Raw genomic sequence first — 17,052 nt, 5'->3', positions numbered from 1 at the left:
TCTGAAGCACAGCTTTTGTTCAATGGGTGTCTACGGCTGTGAAAATGTTGTCAATATTATACAAGTCTAAAGCTGTGAAAATGTTGCCAGTATTTCATAATTTTTTTAAAAAAGTAATATTTTCCCATGATACATCAAGCTGCAGAGGAAATGGTTCAATTTCAATTCTACCTCACTTTGAAAACTCAAGCTATCTTTTAAACAACTTGATTTACATTTAAAATTCATTTTAAATGTTTTAGTACAACTCATTCACAGGATGATAAAATCAAAATGATGCTTGAACCCTTCAGTAGTATCATCAGTCTGAGTGCATTTAATATAAAAGGAGATCTTCTACTAAACAACTCTCATACAGTATGTTGATATTCAAAAATAACTATCAGTCTCTCTTTCTTGACAATGCTATCAGCATACAGTAGTATAGTTCACGTTTTCCCATGGAAAAATACCATTTTCACATATTTCACTTTGTTCTTTCTACATGGATTTTGCATGTTCTTCCTAAAGGAATTTTTTTTTCAGGTTCTCCAGTTTCCTCCCATAGTCTAAAGACATGCTGTGTAGGTTAATTTCCCTCTATTGTTGGCCCTATGAGTGTGTAAGTGTACACATGTTTGTGTACTTTGTGATAGACTGTTCAGACACTGGGCTCAGATTAACTGTGTTGCCTAATTGAATTAAGGCAAACAAGCACAACATTTCACATGATAGTTTTTCTTTTTCCATGAAGCATAACAGAATAACATTGTAGTAATTTACACTATGTACTATACAGTACATATCACAGTGACATCTCCATGTTTATCATCATTTTATTGTATTTTAAGGAACTAGTTTTTACGGTTTACAAACTAGTACCTGTCTGTCCTGCTGATGGATGATCTACATTTATTTTTAAGGAGAAAGTTGCTCACAAAGGATTGCCTTTATACATGTGTCACATTGAAGAAAGCTTCTAAATACAGAACTCACTGTATTGGAGAAAAATGACTTTCTTTCAGCGTTTTTCTTGTTAAAAGCTAATATATTACCATATTTTGAGGTATTCAGTTCTTGCCAAACAGATGAAAAAATAATGTAATTATACACAGTGCAAGTAAAACTGTTTTAACCTTTCTGAAAAAAAGGACTTTGAATGTGACAAATAAGAGGTTGCTACCCTAAGCATCTTACGTTTTTTTTATTTTAAAGGCATGCTGGAGTCTTATAATTGTTGTCTGAATTTCCAGTTTGCTTTTCCAAGTTAAAAATACTGGTTACATTTTTTCTTAACGGTGTGAGATATTGTTGCTTTGTCTATTAACTTTTTATTGGTGTGTTTTTTTTATCCATCTAAAACCTAAGTCCTAACTTTCCTGCATAGTACCTAAAGAGAGTGTATGTTGCCATGGAAACTAAGGATTACATTTATGAAGCAATAGTGTGCAAATTACATACTTCAGTGCAACAGCAATCACAATGACAAGAATTTTGATTTGTTTGTTGTATATATCACTCTGTTTCATTGACTGGGAACTGTCTGCTCTGGTAACATTTTAATTTCTTTAAATAAATACTGAGAATTTCTGTTTTAAGATGGCAAATTAAGCAAATACATACATTTTTCCAGCACATATGTGGGTGTACTTTGTCTGGAGATTTAAAAAAGATCTAAAACCATCTGCTCTGAGACAGTAAATATATTCAGTACAAAAAACATGTGACTGATGGCTTCACATTTAAGTTACATTTGAATCATATTCATCTTAGTTGGAAATTCTAAGTGTAAAATTTAATGGTCTGGTATTTTATTTCCATTTCAGTGTATAAGTAACTAATTTTACAGTATTTTTTAGGCACAAATGTTATCACACAAAGAATAACATCAAACCAAATTGTAGCTTGTGCTTATTGTAGCTTATTTAAATTTTCAAGAGTTGCCACTAGATATTAATTATGCTTTAAAAATATTGCTGTATAACAAATTTTCTAATTATTAAACTACAAAGTTTCCAGGCTTGATTGTAATAAAACATACTATAAGTACTTTAATGACTAAAATCAAAAGTAAGATCTGTGTCATTGCTAATTAAAAAATAGCTTTTTAAACTTAATAAAAACATTTCTGTTATTAAGATCCTGATATGTTAAATTTTAAAATAATTGAATGTCTATTAATAGGAATAATTTTTAATGCAATCAATGATAAATACTGCAGTATATGACACACCTCACATAGCAGTAGTAAATCCATTACTGAAAATATTATTGGTTCACACTTCCATGGGATATATTGATGAGTGCTGATTTACAAAATGGAGAGTTGAGGATAATGAGATATTAAATAACATAAAAATCAATTAAGTATCCCAGTTGTTCTAGGTTTACCTGGACTGAATGATTTTGATATTTAAATGTGTTTTTTATACTATATTTTGGAATGCCATTATGAACAAAACCTGACCAATTCAGGATCTGCATAAACTACAATTGCATGAATCCAAAATCTTTTTTTTATATAATTCGGATTTATCAGAGAAAAACAGAAGAACAAAAATAGTTAATTTCTTAAACCACCAATGTTACTATTTGGGATCTGATCCTGCTATCTGATACCATGTAATCCAAGCATTTGCAAAGCAAAGTATTACATGTTCAAGAACAACATGACAGCTAACTAAACAGATAATGCAAGTGAATTATTTAATCAGACCAAATGCCTATTCATTTTGGTAAAAACAGAAATTTAAAAAAAAATGAAGTGAAAGGAACATTCCAATTCTTCAAATAGACAATACAGGCAACAGTTCTGGTACTACTCTTGTATTCTTTGGCAAGTTGTTTGAATTGTCACACAAAACAAACAATATTGCTCCTTTGGTCTTGCTCATCTTGAAAGAAGTGTACTGTATTACCTCTTATCCATCTATTTTTAATATCAGTGAGATCTCTTCCTCACTTTACCCATTTTCTCTTAAGTCACCTGGCTAGCTAAATGCTCTTTTACAACAAAGCTGGACAGATCATTTATTCTGGTGAATGCCTGCAGGACTTGAATCCACTGTGGGTTGCTTGCCAGTACCATGTGGCGCCTGCAAGTTAAACTTCTGACACTTGAAGAGTTTTGATATATTTCCTCCATAAACTGCCTTTTATGAAGATTTATAGGAGGCAGAATTAAGAGTTTTATCAGACAGCTCCAGCACTCTCAACTGAACCAAACCAAGGAAATGCTTGGAAATTTGCAATTTAAGTGAAATCATCCTAAAACTTTCCAGCAGCCTCAGGCCTTTGATTGACACTGTGCATTAATTCACAGATCTAGTGCCAAATAAGAAAACTACTCTTCATTAGCAGGTTCAGGCTCATTCGGGGATGCGGGGTACTAAGTCTGTAAAAAATGTGGACATGCTAGACTTAACACTAAGTGCAGGATGGCCATTTTCCTCTCCAGTTTGAATTATGACTTGTTTGACAAATTTTCAATAATGAAACCACAAAGGGAGGTATTCTACTGATGTACACTTCCCATATTTCAATTTTCATTTTATCTGTCAAACTGCTACATATATTGAAAAATGTGACTAGTTATAATTATCTGGTTCTGTTTAGGGTACCAGAGTGTTGTGGCCTCATACTGTAGCTCTTTAGATCCTGATTTCAATTCCAGCCTAGTGGTACCTTCTGTATGGATGTGTGAGATTCCGCCCTTGACAAGGGTGGCTCAAGGGAATGGAACACTTAAATAAACAGGAACTCAATACCGTATGATGCAGGAGACGCATTTATGCATTTACAACATGCGCATTCGATCACAGCTTGCTCCGAGTGCTATCAAACCCAGCCATCAACCAACACTTTAAAACCCTTCATATATATCAAACATGCCGTTCATCATACCCACATGACAATGTGCAATTCTAAGCCTTTAGTACATTATTTAATAATTAACATTCATCTAGTGTGTTTATTAACAGATGATAGAAATCTTTAATAGCCCTTAGTGGCAGGTTGATTGTACATTCAGCCCTTCTGGCTAGGCTTGCCAGAGTGGGGTTTGCATGTTCTACCATATGGGCTTTGTGGGTTTTAACCAGGTACTCCAGTTTCCACCCACTATCTCAAGCCTTGCTGCTAAGTAATTTGTGACTCCAAATTGTATGTGTGAAGCTGTGTATGTGTGCCCTGTGTAAATGCTTGCTTAGGCTCTAACCTTTCTCAACCCTCTAAAGATAAAAGCAGGTCATAAGGATTAATGGCACCCAAGAAATAAATGTGTTTGAGGATGTTTATGAAGTATAGGTATAGTGTATTTTGGCTTAACCTGCTGGGCTGATGACCAGCTCACTGAACAGACAACAAAGAGGCTTGGACACCTGTGCAGAGTGAGGAGTTAACCAAGGGGTAGCTGCAAAAGTGGACATGGTGTGGAACAGGAATGCATAAGGCAAATATTAGATATTAGAGGATGGTTTAACTCAATTTATACAGCATATAGCTTTGTAGAAATGACATCGGGAATGATTATGATTTTCGAACAGCTGAGGTGAAAGTGATATGGTTGTCATCCTCCTTCCTGAACTTCAGTTAAAAACTCCATTTAAGGAAAATGAATGGATGGTTCTTTTTAGAATATGTAGACACAATTACCATTTCAGATCATATGTCCCTTCTCTGTTCTTTAATGTCTCAGCATCTGTATTCACTTTAGAGTATATTTTTGTATTTGTGTATTAATACTGCTGTATTTACTTTAGTGCAAATATCAATTGTTCTTAGAATGAGCCATTGAAGTTGTCAGCAATATCCTTGAGGCCAAAAAGATATTCTTTTGCAGACTTTCTAGACAGTATTTGATATTTCAGAGACTATTATATCCTATAGTTTATATAATCTTTTCATATAACATTACAACATTTTGAATGGAAAATCTATTTCAATGAAAACGTTTTAAGAGGCAGTTTAGTTAAAAGTGTTGCTTTATTTTTTTTAAATATTGTTGTTTGAGCTTGCACAAGCCAAAGTCGAGTGATATCTAAAAAAGTAGACCAGAAGCTCTTAAAAAATAGAGAAAACATACAGAAACAAACACACACATGTATATATAAATAAAAAATTCATGTATCTTTAAATCAATGGGTGTTTCAGGACTGACTGAAGTTGCCCAGAATGGGCTCTGTCAGATAAATAAATTGAAAATGCCATCAGAAACAATCAAAGAGGGAGCACAACAACAAAGCTATTTTATACCACAGGAATCCATGCATTTCCTCTCACTGAGATGAACAATTCTTTTATGCATTGCAGTAAAGTACAATATATTTATTTGTCTTGGCATGAAAAGGGAGAACTTTCGACTCCTGGGTCTAAGACACTTTCCACATCTCCTTGCTTTATCTTAAAACAGCTAAATTGTTTTATGTTTTTTGTGGCAGGAGAAACTGACAAAAGCAATAGTTTCTGAGTAGCCCTCTCTTTAGAGGTGAAATTACCATTTTTCACATTAATGTCCATTGTGTGAATCATTGAAAAAAAATATACAAACTATTTTAGGGACCGACTGCACATAGTAGATGGATATTATGGTTCACAAGAGGATAAGAATGGATAAGAAGAATAATATGATTTGCTGCTGAGACAACCTTGACTGCATGTCAATGTGAAATCCCTTTTAAATGGATATTAATTGGACATTTTGTTTTCTGGACTTGGGTATACAGTATATTGGTTTGTTTTGACTGCTTTTTGAGAATTGTACCTTTTTAACCCAAATACAAAAAGCACTCGAAACACTATGGAATGCATGACATAAAAAATGTATAGCATTAACATTGTCTAAGTATCATAAATACTTTGAATATTTTCTAGTTTTTACAATTTAAAAATAGTTTCTTGTTTAATTTAGTACCTTTTTGACTATATTCAGTTGACATTGTACATCCCAAGGCAAAAGCATTCAATCTCCCGCATAATTATAACAAATATTGAAATGGTAACCACGGACACTCCGCTCATTCAATTATTTTTTGTTTTAAACGGTGACTGTTGAAGACACAGAGATTGTTTCCAAATAAAGAAGACTTTGTGGTCAACAAGTTAATTACATTTCCTCAGAGCAGTTCTAAAGTATGTGTCATAAAAAGGGAGACAGTACAGAATATTAAAATCAGTTATGAAAAATTATTACCATGCCTCTTTGAAATGAAATAAAATACTTGCTAAAGCAGAAAAGCATATTGAGAGAACTCAAGTAATAGCTTAGGACCTCCAGAATGGTATGACAAAATCAGAAATATAATTTTTTAAGAATGAGGTACTATGATACCTTGACAAAAGGATAAGGCCAAAGTGCAAACCCTAGGTTAAGAAGGAACAGAAATACTTACTGTTATCAAAGTATGTGCAAACAGAATAATATGCTGAGAACTCAAGCAAAACGTATTACTCTATGCATGTATGAGGTAAAGTATATACTGTAGATTTTGGATATACAGTACATGTAGATTAGGACAACAGCCATATCACCCTTCAGCTCTCAACTGGCATCCCACTGAAGCTAAGCAGCAGGGTTAAGCCTGGTCAGTACCTAGATTGGAGACCTATACTGTAGTGGGCGCCTTCTTTCAGATGAGACGTTAAACCGAGGTCCTGACTCTCAGTGGTCATTAAAGATCCCCGGGCATTTCTCGATAAGAGGTGGGAGTTATTCCAGTGTCCAGGCCAAATTTCCACTCTCAGCCTTTACCGTGGCCTCCAAATTGTCCCCATGTATGACTGGCTTGCACTTGCCCTGAGATGGACTAGCACCCTGTCCAGGGTGTACCCTGCCTTGCGCTCGTTGCTTACTGGGTAGGCTCCGGCATCCCGTGACACTGTATGGTATAAAGTGGTTTGGCAAATGGCATGACATGACATACAGTATAGATTAGGAATTAAAACATTGTGTTGTTTTAATTCATTCATGATTGAATGTGATACACTTGAGTTTCTTTGACTGTTACATAAGCAGCCTCATTAGCAATAAATCACCACTAATGATGAAGTTATTCAATGTGTTCAATATCACGCCAAGTGAAAATTAAGAATCTAAGACTTAGAGAACAAAGATAATTTATATGTTATTCCAGGCACTACAAAAGGAATGTGACAAAATCCACAAGATAGTATCTATAACCTGGTGCAAAGCCTGCATCACAGATGTACTGTACATTACAGCTTCCAACAGTGGCCTCAAAAATACTTGCCTTCGAGTTTCACAGTAGACCCCCAGGTGATCAACCCTGCTGATTTTTTACAAATGTCAAAAATAATTAATTCACCTACAGAAGTATTCGCTTACAAAAGTATTCACTCACTGCCTAGCAGTGTTTCTACATTTTGTTGAGATTAAGACTTTCAAATAGAACCTTAAATTTTGAATTATACTGTAAAATTTTCTTCTACCTGATTAAACTGATAGTATGTAAAGAAGATTTTTAAAGAAAATTTGAAATAATTAGTATTCACACATTTTGCATCCCTAAACCAGTTCCAGTAAAAAAAGAATAATCTGAAAGGTAACAAAATTAGTGTAATGGCCTCTCTCTGTGTGAAATCAGAGTGGGCTAACTTGATTTTAGACTAAATGCTTTTGTCTCATTACTGTAAGTTCTCTCAGAAATATATAAATTTCAAGCCAAAAAGTGCATAGTAATATAACAAAACAAATGTAAGACCAAGAAGTTTAAATAAGATAAAGTGATAAGATGGCACAGATCAGGCAAAGGTTATTTATTTCACTTAGTACATGGAAGGCATTAATTAAAAACTGGTATGCATCATACCACACAAAAACTACTTACAGTAGATCAGGCTGCCTTTCCAAACTAAGTAACATGGAAAGCAGAAAGCTTGATGCCACTGTAAAGCCAACAATTACTCTGACTGATTTGCAAAGTTTTATATATGAGATGGGACCTGTTCATACAGTATCCCAGACCCTATACAAAGCTGACCCACACAGTAAGTGAGTGAGTATCAAGAAAGAAGTCTTCAATGAAAGTGATGAATCTTAAATCTCATATGAAAGTTGCTATAGACATGTAGCAGAAGGTTTTATGTTTTGCTATACAGACATTGAATATTTTGGCGTAAGTGTTAACGTCTGGTGCTATCTCAAAACAGCACCTTTCCTACTGTCAAGCATGGTGGCGACAGCATCATATCATGGGAACGTTTCTCATCTGTTAGGGAATGGAGAGTTTGAGGGAAAACAGATGGTGCAAAGTATAGGAGAACCCTAGAGAAAAACCTGTTTGATTCACCCACGACTCTAAAACTGGCTCACAAAATTACACTTCAGCAGGACAATGACCTGAAGCACAAGGCCAAAGCCACGTTGAAGTGGTTTGACAAGAATAAAATGAATAAAATAAAATGAAGAATAAAATGTCCTTGAGTGTTCCTTTCAAAGTCTGACTTGAATCTAGTAGAAAATTTATGGAGAGGCTTGATGATTACAGTGCATCAACTATCCCCAATGAACTTGTCAGAAATGAAGCAATTTTACAGGAATAATGGACAAAATTACCCACTGTGCAAACCTTATAGAGTTCTATACAAAACTACTGACAGCAGTAAAACTAACTTGGTCTTAATGCTTATGCATCAGTGAAGTTCACTTTGTACTGCAGTATATATCATTTTGCAGCTCATTTACATGTAACAGTGCCCAGTTTTATATTAACAGAAATGTTTATATATATTAAAAATACATAAATGAAAATGTGATATTATTGACAGGGCATAAATACGTTTTAAAGGCCCTATACTGTATATTAGATATAGCAGCTGAATAACACCAGCATTACGCCAGCCACAGCAAAAACTGGACTTCTGTTAGTCAATTTACATTGCCTTCTTCCTACTCCCCTCAGCTTGACTAATAACTGTTTAATATTCATTCGTTAAATTAAATTTTAATGAAGCATTTAAATTTGTGCAGGACTCAATTAATGACTTCATCAACTATAGAAAACTGAACTTTATTAAGCCAAAGCCTGCAACAAAATAACATGACTCTGTCAGATTGTACAACTTGGATTTGGATTGTGTGAGAAAGGTCTCTGCACCAGCTGTAGAGGTGGTCAGATTGAGCTGTACAGCTTCATTTTCTTCATGTTGTCCTAATACAACACTATAGACCACACCACAGAACTCATATTCTGAGTATCTGATTTTAAAAGTATATACCCACCATCTTTAGTTATGAATACGGTTTATACGCGTGGTAAGCATAACATTGTCTTTTTAGGTAACTTCACTGATTTATGATTTTTAACACTTTTGGAGTATTTCTACATGTCACATTTCAGATTTAGCCTGCTACTTTTCCCGATACACTTCTGTTTCTCATCTGACTAATCTTGTTTTGTGTGTTTCTGGTCATATGGCTATTCCTTTTGATCTGGACTTTCCTGTCTCAGTGTCTCATTGTCCTTTTTTTGGTCTCTCTCACTGTGGAAGATAAGCCACAGCTGTTCAGCTGCCCCCTAAAGCATACTCTTGATACCTTGGCCCCTGTTAAATCTTGGTCTGTCTCTCATACATGCCATGCTCCATTGTACACTATCCAGCTACACTCTATGAAAGGAGCTAGTCATAAACTGGAGCATAGGTCAAAAGTGTCTGATTTAAAATAGCTTAAAACTTGCCTTACTGAATCTGGACATTTTATTTCTTTTTGTGGTTTTAGTCCTGAGGTTTGGAGTGATATATTTAGTGCTCCACAGCGTTTAATACTGACCCCTCTACTATTTAGTATTTATATGCATATCTTGATCAAAAACTTAAAGGTCTGAATTTTTATTCCTATGCAGTTGATAAACTAAGTACTGTATATTTCCAAACTTAAGGCTGATACAAGCTGTTTCATTACGCTCTGACTGCATATCTGATATACGTTGTGTTATTGGGTTTCTTTCATCAGTTATGGAAAACCAATGCTAAACCCTTGACACTTAATAGTAGCGCATCTGACTTTAATTCCAAACAGAAGAATTTTGTGGTGAATTTCTATCCTGGGTAGACTTTTGAAACTCAGTTACCGAATATGGTAAAGGGACTGTTTTTTTCATCTTAGAAATATTCCCAGGCTGTGTCCTTTGCTGCGTCTGTCTGTAGTAGAAAAAGTGAAAAATAAATTCTAACTACAGTACAGTATGTCATGTGCAAGTGATCACGTCACTCAGGTCTTGGAGTCTATGCACAAGCTTCCTGTTAGGTTTCAAGGTGGTTTAAAAATCCTTTAAGTTTCAGCTTATTATGCACTCCTCAGTATTTAGCAAGCAGAGGATTTACTTCTATTCACAAGAAATGTGCACTCTATGTTCATGTTCATTCTGTAGGTATTTCATTTTGAGTTTCATGGATGTAATTGTAATCATATTGGTATTGTAATATTATGTTTTCTTATATATTGTAACACACTTTAAGATTACTGTTTTTATCATTGCTCTATAAAAATAAAGTTTATTATTATTCTAAGAACACAAACAGAATGCTTGCACACATCTGATGTGCCCTGGCTAGCCCTTCCATTATTATAGCAAGGTTTATTATGTGCAGCCCATTGCACTTTGGTTATGTGTTACAAAATTATAGGACAGTCTTGACCATATTGTGATAAAACTAAAATATCATTAACTTAATAAGAAGAAACTATTACAACCTCAATTGAAAATCAGTTAAAATGTGCAGGAGTCTAGTGCAAGGCATCTGAAGAAATCTTGATTTTATTGAGGACAGTGTAAATACATCAATAGCGCTAACACATGACATTATATACCATATTAACTGATAAAACAATTCTGCATAGGAGAAGAACATCATCAGTTTTTTAATTTAATATTAAAAAGGGTCAATTTGTATTTTGACGTTTTGATGTAAAATACAACTAGCCTGAGAGAAATCATTTTTAAACCATTACAATACATTCTTCATTGGTGATTAAATACTGTACAAGCACAAGATGCATTTATTTGCTTGCAAGCTTGATGCCAAATACATGGTCATGATCCTTAACCAGCATGTATTGGACAGAAAAGAAGGAAACTTGGACACCCATTGAAAACTACCATGAGAACAAGACAACATGCAAACTCCTCACAAAGTTACCTAATATTAGACAATCCTGGAGATGGGAAACAGAAGCACTACCCCCCACTGGGACTGCCATTACCAAGACTGCTTCATCTAAAGAGAATAAATCTAGTAACTTCATTTTTGCAAAAGAAGTCAAATTATTGAATTTCCTTCCCAGTTGTACACTACCAGCTATATATTTTAAATGTTTTTAAAAGTCTAGGGTGAGATTTATGTTACAACAGAGTGTATTTTAGTTATTCTTTTCAATGGCATGCATATTACTCTGGAAAAACTTTATTATTTATGTATCATGTCAGTAATAGCAATACATTAGTATTTCTCTGGCACTTAATCTTGTGGAATGAAATGACTACTGAAAAAGAACCTCAAGGCAGAATTTCAAAAAGTGCTAATTTAATAGAAAACCCTTAAAAGAAACTATGGGATATAGTGACGGAGGGGACAGGGCAGGGAGTACAGACTTTTCAGTACAGACATTCAGGAAAGTACTCTACAGTAAAACATAAAAAGTGACACCTTATCTTTTCAGGTATCACCAAAGTCAATCAAATGCAAAGTCATAATACTAGTAATCACATAAACTCAGAATAGCTTACTAACAAAACTATTATTATTTGGAGGAAAACACATTATAGCCACAAGAGCCAACCATGATGAGCAGCTACATGAAATGGATAAAAATATGGGTGAGCTGGAAGGAGTCCAGTAAAAAGACTGGAAAATATAATTTTCCTGGAACTGTGTTCACATTCACTCATGTGTTTCCCATTCACTATAAATTATGACACCACTTCCTCAAAGTAGCTCCAGTGCTGTGACACTCTATGAGCAACTTTTCACTCAAAAGGACCACACTAGAAAAGTAACCTTACACAATTTTTTAAAAGACTTTGAAAAGTTTACTTGGGAATGATACTGTTCAACACATTTCTAAATATGGGAAATAACCATTTCTAAAACTTTTATATATATATATTGTACATTGATGAAGCACAAACCTTATGCATGAATGATTAGGGAAGTATATTTTCACTCATACATTATGAGGTATAGCATATTGGATCGCAAAAAGCTAACAATTGATATGTCTTTATGTGAGTGAAACAAGTAAATCTGAAATGTTCAAAACAATTAAGTTTACATCTTGGTTATATATTTTTAAAATTAATGAATACCATTTCAATGCATAACACTTTCAGGAAAAAAAAAGCTTGGTTTTGGCTCGGCAGCCAAAAAGTATTATGTCAATGATTGCAAAGTAGCCATTATCTTGACAACTCTCTCAGAGGTTATAATGAGTTAACTCAAAGTATACTCTCAATGGATCAACAAAGGACTATGACCAGATGGTAGCCTCTTGATCTTCATCTACAAAATACACCTTCTGAACAAATGCACCTAAAAGGTGAAAGGAAAAAGACAAAAAGTAAGACAAACATCAGATCTGTTGTTGGGTGCCTGAGCAATTTCTCTTCTGGCATCAGTGAATTTTGGCCTGTGCTCATATTACTAATATGGAGGTTTTGCCTGTCAGGATCCACAATACCATTGGGAGTATGGTGGAGTCTTAGAATGTTGCTGTGAGTCAATGCTTTTTGCACGGGAGTTCCAGCTGTTTGTATTTTATTGCTCCTTAGGTAGAAACTTGGAAGAGAATCTGGTTGTACTTGTATTGTATTTTATTGTTTGAAAACGTTTGTGAAAAACCTTACACCCATTTTCTTACTGCTTCTTCCAATTTAGCATCACAGGTGAACTGCAGCCTATTATGGTAAGGAATGGACACAAGGCTGGGTACACCCTGAATGGAATGTCAGTCCATCGTAGGGTAGATATACAGACACAGACATGTACACACTCAAACCTAGAGTCAATTTTCCCAGAATGGCAATTAACCTACCAGTATGTCTTTGAACTGTGGGAGTAAACCAGAGCATTCAGAGGAAACACATGCAAACATGGGGAGAACATACAAATTCGATTCGCAGAACATCCCCAGGTCTGGAATTGAACCCAGAGCCATTGTGAGGCATTGCATCACTGTACCACCTATGTTTGTGAAAATAAAAAACAACAACTATCCAAGCATCCTAGAGGAAATATAGTTTTAAAATTCATAATTAATGTCTTATGTGTACACACATCCAAATCCAAGGCTATCCATAACCCCACAATCATCCCAAATCCTAACCTCAAAATACAGTTTGTGTGTACAGTGCAAGAAACAAAGGTACTGAGATACTGTACACCTGAAGATGTAAAGGCTAGTGAACTGCAATCTACTAATAGGAGGATACTAAGAGCCTTGTTGATATTCTTCTCTGGCAGAGCACAATCTCTTACCCTTGCTTTTGAAAATGTTAGTATTGATAAAAACAGATCTCAGAAAAGTACTACAGTTCTTACATACTTCCACCAGTATAATCAGAGGTATATTTTCATGTAATATGCAGGCAGAATAAGACAAGTACAGTATGTTATAAAAAATATAAATATAATCTTCAAAGCTATGCATTGGTACACAATATAGAGTAGGGATGTATGGAGCTCTTCTGCTAAAATTAAATTGCTCAAATTTCTACAGAATTTCCACAGCTGATAGATTTATAGAAATTTTACTTTTTAATGTAATGAAACTTTAAGAGCAGAGATAAATGACAATGCAATAATAATAAATTATTATGATTATAATAAGTATCCAATTTTCACACCGCACAGCACAATTTACAGACTTGGTCATGGCCGGCAGTAGATTTTAAAAAATGTGTACATGTACTGTACAACAGTCATGACCATAACATACACGAGATATTTTCATGCAAATGTCAGCTTTCAGGGTTTCAGAAGGCCTAACCCTGAGATGTATGTTGAAATGATAGAGACATTTTATTTTTATAAGTAACATTGGAAGCTTTCTTGCCTTTTTCTAGAAATAGAGTCACAGTCTACATCAATGTGGTGTGTGTTTGGACATAGACACCAATTTACTTTATTTGAAGCCTTCAAGAATTTGTATGACTGCTCTCTGGCAGTGTTAGCAAATAAAGAAGAACTATGTAAGCTGTCTGCAAGGTGCTGATAACAGCATCTACTTGGTTTACTTTAAAAATATAGCTTGTGTAGGAGAGTATATATAAATAATGGCTCTTTTATCTATAAATTGGGTATATTTGTCAGGAATTTATCTAGCCTGGAAAGCAAACAAACTTTTCGACGTTTTGTGGAAGGAAAAAGAAATATAGAAGTTCCTTCATCTTCTCTGTGTTTTTCTAACATTTGTTTGTAGCTTTTAATATTTTAATAACATATTTTATAGCCTAGTTCTAAAGACATGACAGCTCATCTTTTTTCCCTAGTTTAAAAAAAGTCACGTTCTTCCTTTGCAAGAAAGGAAGAATGTTTATTTTAACTTCAGCTTGGTATCATTTTCTGGTGATACCCAGGGACCTAGTTAAAAAGAAGCCATTGTTGCAATACGTATTGCTCTGCCATTTCAGCATAATGAATTGAAAAAGTGCACATTTTGGCAAAAATAAATCGGATTTATTCAGCAAAATAGCCAGATTTTTCATAGTTCTAGTTCATTTTTTGTCTGGTTTCATTCTTGTCTGTGTGTTATGTGTTATCCACCTGAAGTAATGATTGCTGAGGACACTTCAAATGCTTGAAAATGTAGAGTCTTAACTGTGTATAAAAAAATTAACCAGTGAGTGTACAGTACATGTGAATGAAGTGATTTTTACTCTTGGAGATGATATACTATGTAGTCTATAATATCATTCATATAGTGCTTCCTCTCACAAAGTTCCCCACGCACCACAGAAAAGGGAAATAATTTATTTTGTCCACCACTGTAGTGTAGCAGTCAAGTTCTGTGGGTGACACATTATCCAGAAGACAGCAGCCCCTTCACACAGTACATCATGTAAAGAAGTGAGAAATTGCTTCACATAAAGGAGGAAATTTAGTAAGAACATACTGTATTGTAAATCTACAGTGGTGCCATGGCCATGACACCGAGGTTAAATCCCCTGATCTTACAACAACACAATAGAATCTCTAATGATCAAATAGTTTGGACTTTGATTTAACATCTCATCATAAGGACAGCATCTCCCGCATTTACAGTTGTCCCATCACTACAGTGGGCGCTACCTACTAGTCCACCAATACTATTGGTTTTCCATGGAGATTGCCCATTTCAGGACTGATCATGCCCAGCCTTGCCTAGGTTTCTGAGAAGCAGAGATTTTTAAAGGGATCAGCATTATCAGAGGAAGAGGAGAAAACGGAACTGTGAATTTACAACAGTAAATTATGAATAGTGCTTTTCATAAATTGTTTATCTTACTTTTTTGTTGAAATTGATTTCCTGTATTGTAGAGACCATAGGCTAAAATACATCTCACCTTGGTTAGAGATGCATTGTTTGAGTGGTGATTTTTTTTTTTTACCATTCATTTGTTAACATGTTTTACAGAAAGAATTAGAACTGGGCAGGATGGTTTTGTTTAATAGGATACTGGCTCCCTCTTGGCAAAAAGTAACTATCTGTATTATCATACTGAAAAATAGTGTTGTATGTGTGTGTGACTTATTGTACAAAGGATGTGTTAATCTTATTAAGCCTGATGCTTGTTCATTACTTCATTGCCAATTGGTGCCAGAGAATAAATACATCGCGTGCTGTGATATGTTCTGTATTCTCTGACTATAGGGGGTGAAATTATTATTAATCTATAAAATGTTCGTGCATAGCACGTTGTGTCAGGATCTGATTAATTTTTGTATTTGGTATGATAATGTCTTACTTTATCATTTTACCATTCCTCTATTTTGCAATAGTACACAGTCAATTTCTAAAAATAAAATCTCCACTTAAATCTCAGCAAGTTCAGTGACAAAAAGATAAAGCTATCCACAATGCATGTAGTTTATACAATACTTGGCAGAATTTTTGTCTTTCAAACTGCATAGAGGCTCTTTACTTTTGAGAAAAGGAACACAAGAAAACAAAAGTTATTAAATGTCTAAAAATGACTCCTCATATAAATAATAAAGTGGTTCATTAAGCATCAAAAATCTGTAACATACAGTATACATACAGTAACAGGGTTTTTAATTAATGATCTCTTACTTTAAAAGTTTAACTTTACATTATATGAAAGCAACCACTCAACATCCTCAAATAAAAACAAATCAAGATTTCTGCAGAGTTTGCCCACTTCTCTGTATGCTTTTAATGTGCGGGGACTGGGTGGGAGGTACTGGACAGGGACTGTTAACACATGATATTCCCCCAGGTACAATATTGACGGAATGGATACAGGTCTAAGGAAAAATATGCCTGTTTTACAAGAAAACAAAAATGCGAAATACAAGCTTTGAAGAAAACCATTTCCAGCAGCAGTGGGCTAAAGGCAAATATCTCATGTTCTATTATATGTCAATCCTCTCTCAGCCCACTTACCAAAAGTGAAGAATGAATATGCAAAAATCAAAACATTCAACATACTGTATAGAACAGAGAATATAATGGGTAACTTTGAAGGTTTAATGTGAAACATGCAATACAACAAAGCTATTTAAATTGGTTTTCCTGTTAGTAGGTTTAAGAGATAAAGGTGAAAGTATGAAAGTGTAATTCTATTAGGCAATTAATGCAGGAAAGTAAATACTGTATTTTGATATTAATTTCTCCAAAAAACTGAACTTACTCATGTAAATCAAGCTAAGGTGTACATTTCCTGGTTTAGTGCTTCGAAAGTTCATGTTTCCCTAGTAAACGCTTCTGAACAATGTCTTGAATCTGAATATACTTTGTTTATGACCTACAGTAGTATGGCCTTATACTGTAGGTATACATGTTCTAATAACAACTGAAACTGAACTAAAACATGGAATAATTCTGTCCCTCTCAAAGAC

This window comes from Atractosteus spatula, chromosome 9 (genome assembly GCF_055471065.1).
Source record: "Atractosteus spatula isolate fAtrSpa1 chromosome 9, fAtrSpa1.hap1, whole genome shotgun sequence".
NCBI lineage: Eukaryota > Metazoa > Chordata > Actinopteri > Semionotiformes > Lepisosteidae > Atractosteus > Atractosteus spatula.
Note: the sequence above shows the minus strand (reverse complement) of the source record.